The sequence below is a fragment of the Alexandromys fortis genome, unplaced genomic scaffold (assembly GCF_014885135.2).
Source record: "Alexandromys fortis isolate MF-2015 unplaced genomic scaffold, M_Fortis_MF-2015_v1.1 scaffold_265, whole genome shotgun sequence".
NCBI lineage: Eukaryota > Metazoa > Chordata > Mammalia > Rodentia > Cricetidae > Alexandromys > Alexandromys fortis.
In genome coordinates this window covers 1,325,051-1,332,733 of record NW_026068166.1, presented here as the reverse complement: position 1 = coordinate 1,332,733, position 7,683 = coordinate 1,325,051, and the positions used below count along the sequence as shown (strand labels likewise).

At 41.2% G+C, this 7,683-nt stretch overlaps 1 pseudogene; it reads right to left on the bottom strand.

Moving 5' to 3' along the window:
• Window positions 1-2,919: 2,919 nt before the first annotated feature.
• LOC126492095 (FYVE, RhoGEF and PH domain-containing protein 2-like) overlaps window positions 2,920-7,683 on the bottom strand; it is a 49,831-nt pseudogene continuing 45,067 nt past the window's right edge.

Genomic DNA, 7,683 nt, shown 5'->3' with positions numbered 1-7,683 from the left:
AACATTTAAGTCTAAGGGTATGTTTCTTTTAAAAATGGTTCTGGTTTTGTTTCCACAAAAAGATAAGAACCTGTGGATTCCTTCCAGGCTAATATGGTTTGATCAAACAACACTCCCTAAAGTGATAACCTAAGTGGTCCAACATCCACAACAGCTTTAGGACTGATGGCTGAGATGGACTAATCACAAAGAATACCCCATAAAAGACATGATTAACAGTGCCCCTAATCAGCAGGAAGTAGTCTAAAAATCTACATCCAAATTCCCAAATATTGTTTATAAATGATTCTTTTCATTTAAAGTAGGTGGATTGCAAATGATTAATGGTCACAGCCAAGTTCTATAAAAAATAAGGAGGATATGATATAGAGATAAATACTTTCTATTGGTATGGATCTTGGACTATTGATACAAATTTAAGGTTGATGTGGTTACACTGTATATATGTGTTTTTGTTCTTATTAAAGGTATTGTGTTTGTGCAGCTCATTTAAAAATGTAATGTATAGTTAAAATACAGATTAATATATAGTCATCTATAATAGTCAAGCTTGTAGTCATATTAGTTAGGGTTTCTAGATGTACAGAGATATATTGCAGATGAATAGGTATTCTTCAATCCTTTCAAAGACCTACAGAATATGGCATTTAAAATGTTTTAAGAACTTGGACTTTTCTCAACAGTGAGACATGTCTGCTTCTGGCAGCACCAATCACCTCAGAGAGGTTGATGGGCATTGAAAGAAAATTGTTATGGAATTTGTCTTCAATATGACAAGGCTAGCCATTTGGGCAAGAAACTGTTCTTGCCTCTACTCTTTGATGTTATACTGTATGAACTGGACATGCAAGACCCACAAAAAGTGACTGATAGACTTCCCTGAAGAGGAGATGGTCCTTCAGGGTTCTTACTTCACAGAAGAAACTGCCAGGCATTCTTCAGGACACACAAGACAGCAACTTATAAACTTAGCCATTTCAAGGCAAAACAGATCTTCAAATTTCCTGCTTCATAGAAAAGTCTATTGGATACGATGGACCTGTAGGCCAAAGATGGATTCCACAATGTTGCAGAGGAATAGTGGGAAATATCCAGATAGCCACCTGTGTCTCTGTCATTTCTATAATTTTGAAAGTTGCTTGCTCTGCTGATGTGGGATTCCCTCTGTATGCTGTGAATACCATTGGTTAATAAAGGACTGTCTTGGGCCTGTGAAGGGCAGAATATAGGTAGTTGGAGGAAAACTAAACTGAATGCTGGGAGAAAAAAGGCAGGGTCAGAGAGAAGCCGCTGGAGATAGACGTTCGAACTTTACCTAGTAAGCCACAGCCATGTGGCGATACACAGATTACTAGAAATGGGTTAAATTAATATGTAAGAGTTATACAATAAGAATCTAGAGCTAATGGGCCAAGCAGTGATTTACATAATATAGTTTCTGAGTCATTATTTTGGGGCTGAGAAGCCGGGAACAAATAAGCAGTCTCCTACTACAAATTGGCGCTACGACGTGGTCGAGTACATCCATGTAAAACCTGAGAAAGCTTGAAAAGGAATTCTAGACACACAAAAAACAAATTTTAGTCTCACTTTTATTTTTCAGCTGTCAGCATGCTACAGCTCCTTCAAGAGAGGTCATCCTGATTCAGTGATAGTAGCAAAAATATGTGTGGGTTTTAAATGGTGGTTTTTTTGGGCCATGCTGCCAGTGTGAACTCTGGCTCTTTTAGGAGGCCAAGCACTTGAATGGTGTTTGTGGGTCAGGTACTTATGTGCCCACTCGGGGTTGGGAGCAAAGTAGCTGAGACCATGCCCATTACTCAGTGCTCCCCGCCTGGGCAGGCAATGGAATCAGGTCTACTAGGCATGCACAGGCAGGAAAACATGGTGGATTCCTGCCACCATACACAGTGATATTTCCAGACTGTGCATTGTGCTGCATGGCAGATTTAGCTATTGCCCAGACAAAAAGGGTGTATGTGCTGCATGCTCCTTCTCAGAGTTAAACTGGTGATCATCGTTCTTACCTGGTGGTCATAAAGCTGGCGTTAATGGTACTTCTGCCATTTTGAAAAGCAAAGAGAGGCAGAGCCAGGGCCGCTGTGACCAATGTGCTTACCATTTTAAAAGCTCTCTAGGACAGAAAAGGATTACAAATATACAATAGGAGAGACTGAGACATTAAAGACCTCTAAACAAGACGTAATGTGTTTAAAAATGTACATAGACTTGGGAGAAAAAGAACAAAGTATTGAGAGTTATAAAAAGCAGTAAATGGTTTATAAAAATAAAACAAATCTCTAGAGAGACAGAGTAGAGACAATCATAGATTAAAGGAGTAAAGATAATAAAATAAATATTAAAAAGTAATAGAGTAAAAACAAATAAGCTACATAAAGATGAAATGTATACAACAAGTCTGGATTATGTATATTATTGTGTTTTCTTTGAATTTTTTGATTGTGAAAGAGCTAAGTAACCAACATATATAATTTAAAGGTATTTTGACTTTAGAATTTGAGTCTAAGGATGTGATGCTTTGGAAAAGAGGTTCTTCTTTTGGTTCCACAGAGGAAGAATACCTGTGAAATCCTTCCAGACAAATATTTTTGATGGACCAAGACTCCCTGAAAGGTCACTGTGAATACCCCGAAAAATTACTTTGCACAACAAAAAAAGGAAACAGTTTGGAGAGAACTATGTCCAAATTCCCTAAATTATAGTTTATAAATGTTTGTTTAAATTTAAAGGGGGATATGCTATAGAGATTTGCATTGGTATGGATCTTGGTTTATTGATACAAATTTAAGATCATTTTTTATACTGTGTGTATGTATTTCTGATCTTGGCTAAGGTATTGTGTTTGTGCAGCTCTTTTATTTTTTTTTAGTAGACATGGACAATGTTTAATTTCAGAGTCAGTTGGTGTCTATTTTCCACAACCATTCCAAACCTTCTTAGGTGATTACTTCACAGCCTGGGCTGAGACCCTCACAAGGGTACCAACAGTCATGGGTACTGGGTACCTGGGACTTCTCATACTTTATTTTGATTCTTTTTCCCAGACAGGGTTTCTCTGTGTAGCTCTGCCTGTCCTAGAACTCACTCTGTAGACCAGGTTGGCCTCAAACTCAGAGAACTGCCTGTCTCTGCCTCCCCAGTACTGAGGTTAAAGTTGTGTGCTACAACCGCCCAGTTTACTACCACCTGGCTTATTTTGATTTGTGTGTGTGTTGTGCTTGCAAGGTTTCATGTAGTCCAGGCTGGATTGTAACTCGCTATGCAACCAAGGGCGACCTTGAGCTTTTGGAATTCCTTCTTCTACCTACGTAATTGCTGGGATCACAGACATGTGTCACCATGGCCAGTGTGTGTCATGCTGAGGACCCAATTCAGGGCTTCGTATGTGCTAGGCAGGCACTCTACCCGCTAAGCTACAACACTGGTCACACTTCCCTGTTTCAGCAATGAAGATCTCACGGTTCAGGGACACTCCTGCCCCCAGCCAGCTGAGACACATGGTTGTGTCTTCCTGAAGTAAAGGACCTACATCTACTGGATACAGAGTCGGGGTGAACATCTGGACGAGGATGACAGAATGGGTCAGAGTAACCTAACTCTGCGTGGAGTGACAGGGCAGTGGGGTCAGCCTGGGAAGGCTGCCATGGGCAAGGTTCTTAAGAAACATCAGCCGTGGTTCAGTCAGACATGTCTTCCTCGTCAGGTCCCTCAGGGGTCCAGCCACTGGCTGCGCGCTTGATAGCCCTCACCCAGCGGCCCTGCAGCTCTTCAGACTCGGCTTTGAAGGTGTACAGCTGACCTGACTGTTGCAGCTGGAAAACCCGAGGGTCCCCCTGGGGTCCCGCCATCACCTGATAGCCCAGCAGGGGAATGGAGGTATGAGCCTTCATGTCCTGAGAGGCTGCATAGATATACAGCACTAGGGGGTCATCTCAGAGTGTGGGGGGGAATCACACACCAGCCCCGGGGGCCGCCCCTGCCCCACTTGTCCCCCATGAGATGCAGGAAGCTGCACAGCAGACTCTGGTCAGGCCCTGCCAGGGAGTCTTAATCCAAGATGCCTCTCCTCTTGTCCTCCTTGCTGTCAGGGAGCACGTTTCCGGTGAGAAAAGTGTAGCAGGCCAGGCAGACGCGGTTGGGCCTGTTGCCGTCATATTTCAACTCTGCACGGTAGTCACTTGGCACAAACCACATAGCCACAAGCCCGGCAGTGGTGGCGCCGACGCATCAGGGCATTGAAGGGATCCTGGCAGCACATGCACATGGTCACCATTTTGTCTCGGACCCACTGAGGCGCTCGGAGGCCCAGCTTCTCTGCCTGTGGCTTGGGCTCCTGTGTGTCCCCCTGCGGTCCCTGGACAGCAGCCTTGAAGGTTTCACTCCGCTTCTCGACGTGGTCAATAGCTGTCTGGCAGGCCTGAATCCAGGAAATCATTTCCTCTCTGGACCGGGCCTGCAGCTCCAGCATGCGCTGCTTTCCAGACACCAGGAAGGAGTGTGGGAACTCAGCGTCAGTCAGCTCCCGCACCTGCCCGTGGAGGAAGGAGCATCAGGCATCAGGATTCATGCAGGCAGGAACAGCCCTCGCTCACACCCTGCACTGCAGGCAGGAACAGGCCTCCTGTGCAGCTCTTTTAAATTTTAATGTATAATTGAGAAATATAATTAATAGATAGGCATCTATAATAGTCAAACTTGTAGTCATGTTAGTTAGGTTTTCTAGATATATAGAGATAGATTTCAGTTAGATAGGTATTCTTCAAATCTTTCAGAGACCTCCAGATTATGGCATTTAAAATGTTTTAAGAAGTTAGGACTTTTCACGACATGAGACATATCTGCCCCTGGCAGCACCAATTACTTCAAGAGGAAGATGGGCATCGAAGAGGCTCTTTATGGAGTCTGCTAGCCATTTGGGCAAGAAACCGCTTTTGCCTTCATTGCTTGATGCTATTCTGTGTGAACTGGGCATGCAGGACCCACAGGGAAATGACTGCTGAAGTTGCCAAAAGGTGATATGGTCGTTCAGGGTTCCTGCTTCATGAAAGAGTCTGCAAGACATTCTGCAGGACACAGAAAAAAATTACTGACAAATTATCAATATAGGTGGAACTGTCTTTGAAATTTCCTGCTTCATGGAAAAGCTTGCTGGATATTATGGGTCTGTAGGATGAAGATGGAAGTCCCAATGGTACTTGGGTGACTGTCCAGGCAGTGAGATATCTCTATAAATTCTAAGGTTTTGGAAGTTGCTTACAATGCACTTCCTGTTATATCCTTCTGGAGTCTTTGATGGAGTTAATGGAGTTGAAGAATAGATAGTTACAATTATGGTTTTCCTTAGTTATGATAAAAGATTAAAATAGAGATAAATATTGTAACTGTAATTCTTGCTTGATTTTTTAATGTAATTTTACTACATCAAAGTTAAAGCATTCCTTTTTATTTAAATAGAAAAGGGGAGAGGTGACGTGGAATTCTCTTCTGTATGATGTGAATACCATTGGTTAATAAAGGACTGTCTTGAGCCTGTGAAGGGCAGAATATAGGTAGGTGGGGTAAACTAAACTGAATGCTGGGAGAAAAAAGGCAGGATCAGAGAAAAGTCATGTAAGCCCACTGGAGACAGATGCTGGAACTTTACCTGGTAAGCCACAGCCACGTGGCGATACGCAGATTACTAGAAATGGGTTAAATTAATATGTAAGAGTTATCTAATAAGAATCTAGAGCTAATGGACCAAGCAGTGATTTAATTAATACAGTTTCTGTGTGGTTATGGGGAGTTTGGGCAGCTGGGAAATGAGCAATTGGCCCCCCTACAACACTCTGCCCTTTCTGTTTACTCAGATAATATTTTATACTTCTCAGGTCTTTGATTGGGTTGAAGACTAGATAGTTGTAGTTACTTTACTCTAATGACTTAGCCAAACCATTTCTAATATAAAACTTAGGTTCCTTAGGATGGGATAACTATTGAAACATTTAGCTTATGGTTTTTGCTTGATGTTGTTCATGCTGGTTGCTATTCAAAATTTATACTTGATATTTATTCTTATTGTATATAGTTTTGTATTAGGCTTAAAACTCTTATTTAGACAAAAGGGTGAGGTTCTGTGAGAACTCCTTCAGGCAATATCCTTTAAGAATCTGGCCCACTTTGGGTATGGTCTCATGTACTGTATATACAGACAAAAAGTGTGCATTGACCCCTTGGCTGCTGAGTTCAGTTCTAGTTCCTAGCGTACACAGAGAACTACAGATCACTACCAATTCTGTAAGTTACTCCATAATACAAAAACCTTCATTATACTTCATTCTGGGCTAGTTTGGAAATATTTCCTATTTCAACAGCATAACATTCTAAACACACATTCTTATACCCACAGACAGGTATTGCTTATCCTCATCAAGAAATTTACTCTTTGCAACATATGGGGACCACTGCAAAAAACTACAACCAATTAAAATGCATAATTGTGGAGCCCAATTTCAGTGGATACATCTACAAAACAACTGCTGAATCTAAGTTCAGACACTATTGAAGACAGTATAGAAAGACTATAATAGACAGAGGATCAGACAGTTTGCTGTGAGACAGTGTCTCCTATGAATGTCAGAAGCTACATCCATCAAGTCTCACTAACATGACTGCCTAAATATGAGCTGAACAAGGACAATCAACATGCCAAAGCGAATGGGGCAGAGCCCACAAACACTCAACCCTACACAAAATGCTACAGGCAACTGAGGAATGCTGCAAAGTGTGAGAAGTAGTCTTCCCCAGGGAAGAGCATACTTTTTGTTTATCTAGTACATTGTAAAGATCTATCTATCTATCTATCTATCTATCTATCTATCTATCTATCTATTCCTAAAAATCTGATTGGTTTGTATAATGTTATTTGTATGCATCTTTACAATGTTGACCTATTCAATATCTCTAGCCTTGAGAAAAATCCAAATTAAAGTTACTTTGAGATTCTATTTTACCTTGGCACTTTATCAGGAAAAATAAATGACAACAAAAGCTGGTGAGGATGTAGTAAAAGAGGGACTCTTATACACTCTTGGTGAGAGTATAAAACCAGTGCAGGTATTATAGAAATCAGTGTGGAGGCTTCTGATAAATTAAAACTAGAACTACCGTACAACCCAGATATACCACTCCAAGGTGTATATGCAAAGGACTCTATATCCTACTACAGAGATAATTGCTGTCCCGTGTTTATTGCTGCTCTATTCACAATATCTGAGAATTGAGTTTAGCTAAGATGTCCATCAACAGATGATTTTTCTTCCTCAGCAGTCTGTTTAGCACCTTCCCAAACTATGGAAGCTATCAAACAGGAAAGAAGTTTCCTGGTCAATACAAACTTGATTTCTTCCTGGCCTGTGATCCAAGTATATGCTGTCTCCAGCAATAGAGTCTTAAAATCAATTCTGGTGGTTAATGGAGAGCAATGGCAGTAGATTAGTGTCTGTGGAGTGGTCAGTCTCAAATGAAGCATTTTGATCACAATCTCCAGGGCTCAGGGAACTATTGAGGTAAAGGAGGAAGAAAAACTGTAAGAGCAAGGGGTTAGTGAAGACCAGGGCAAAATCAGAATGCCTTTTGGACATTAAAAAAAAAAAAAAAAAAAAAAAAAAAAAAAAAAAAAAA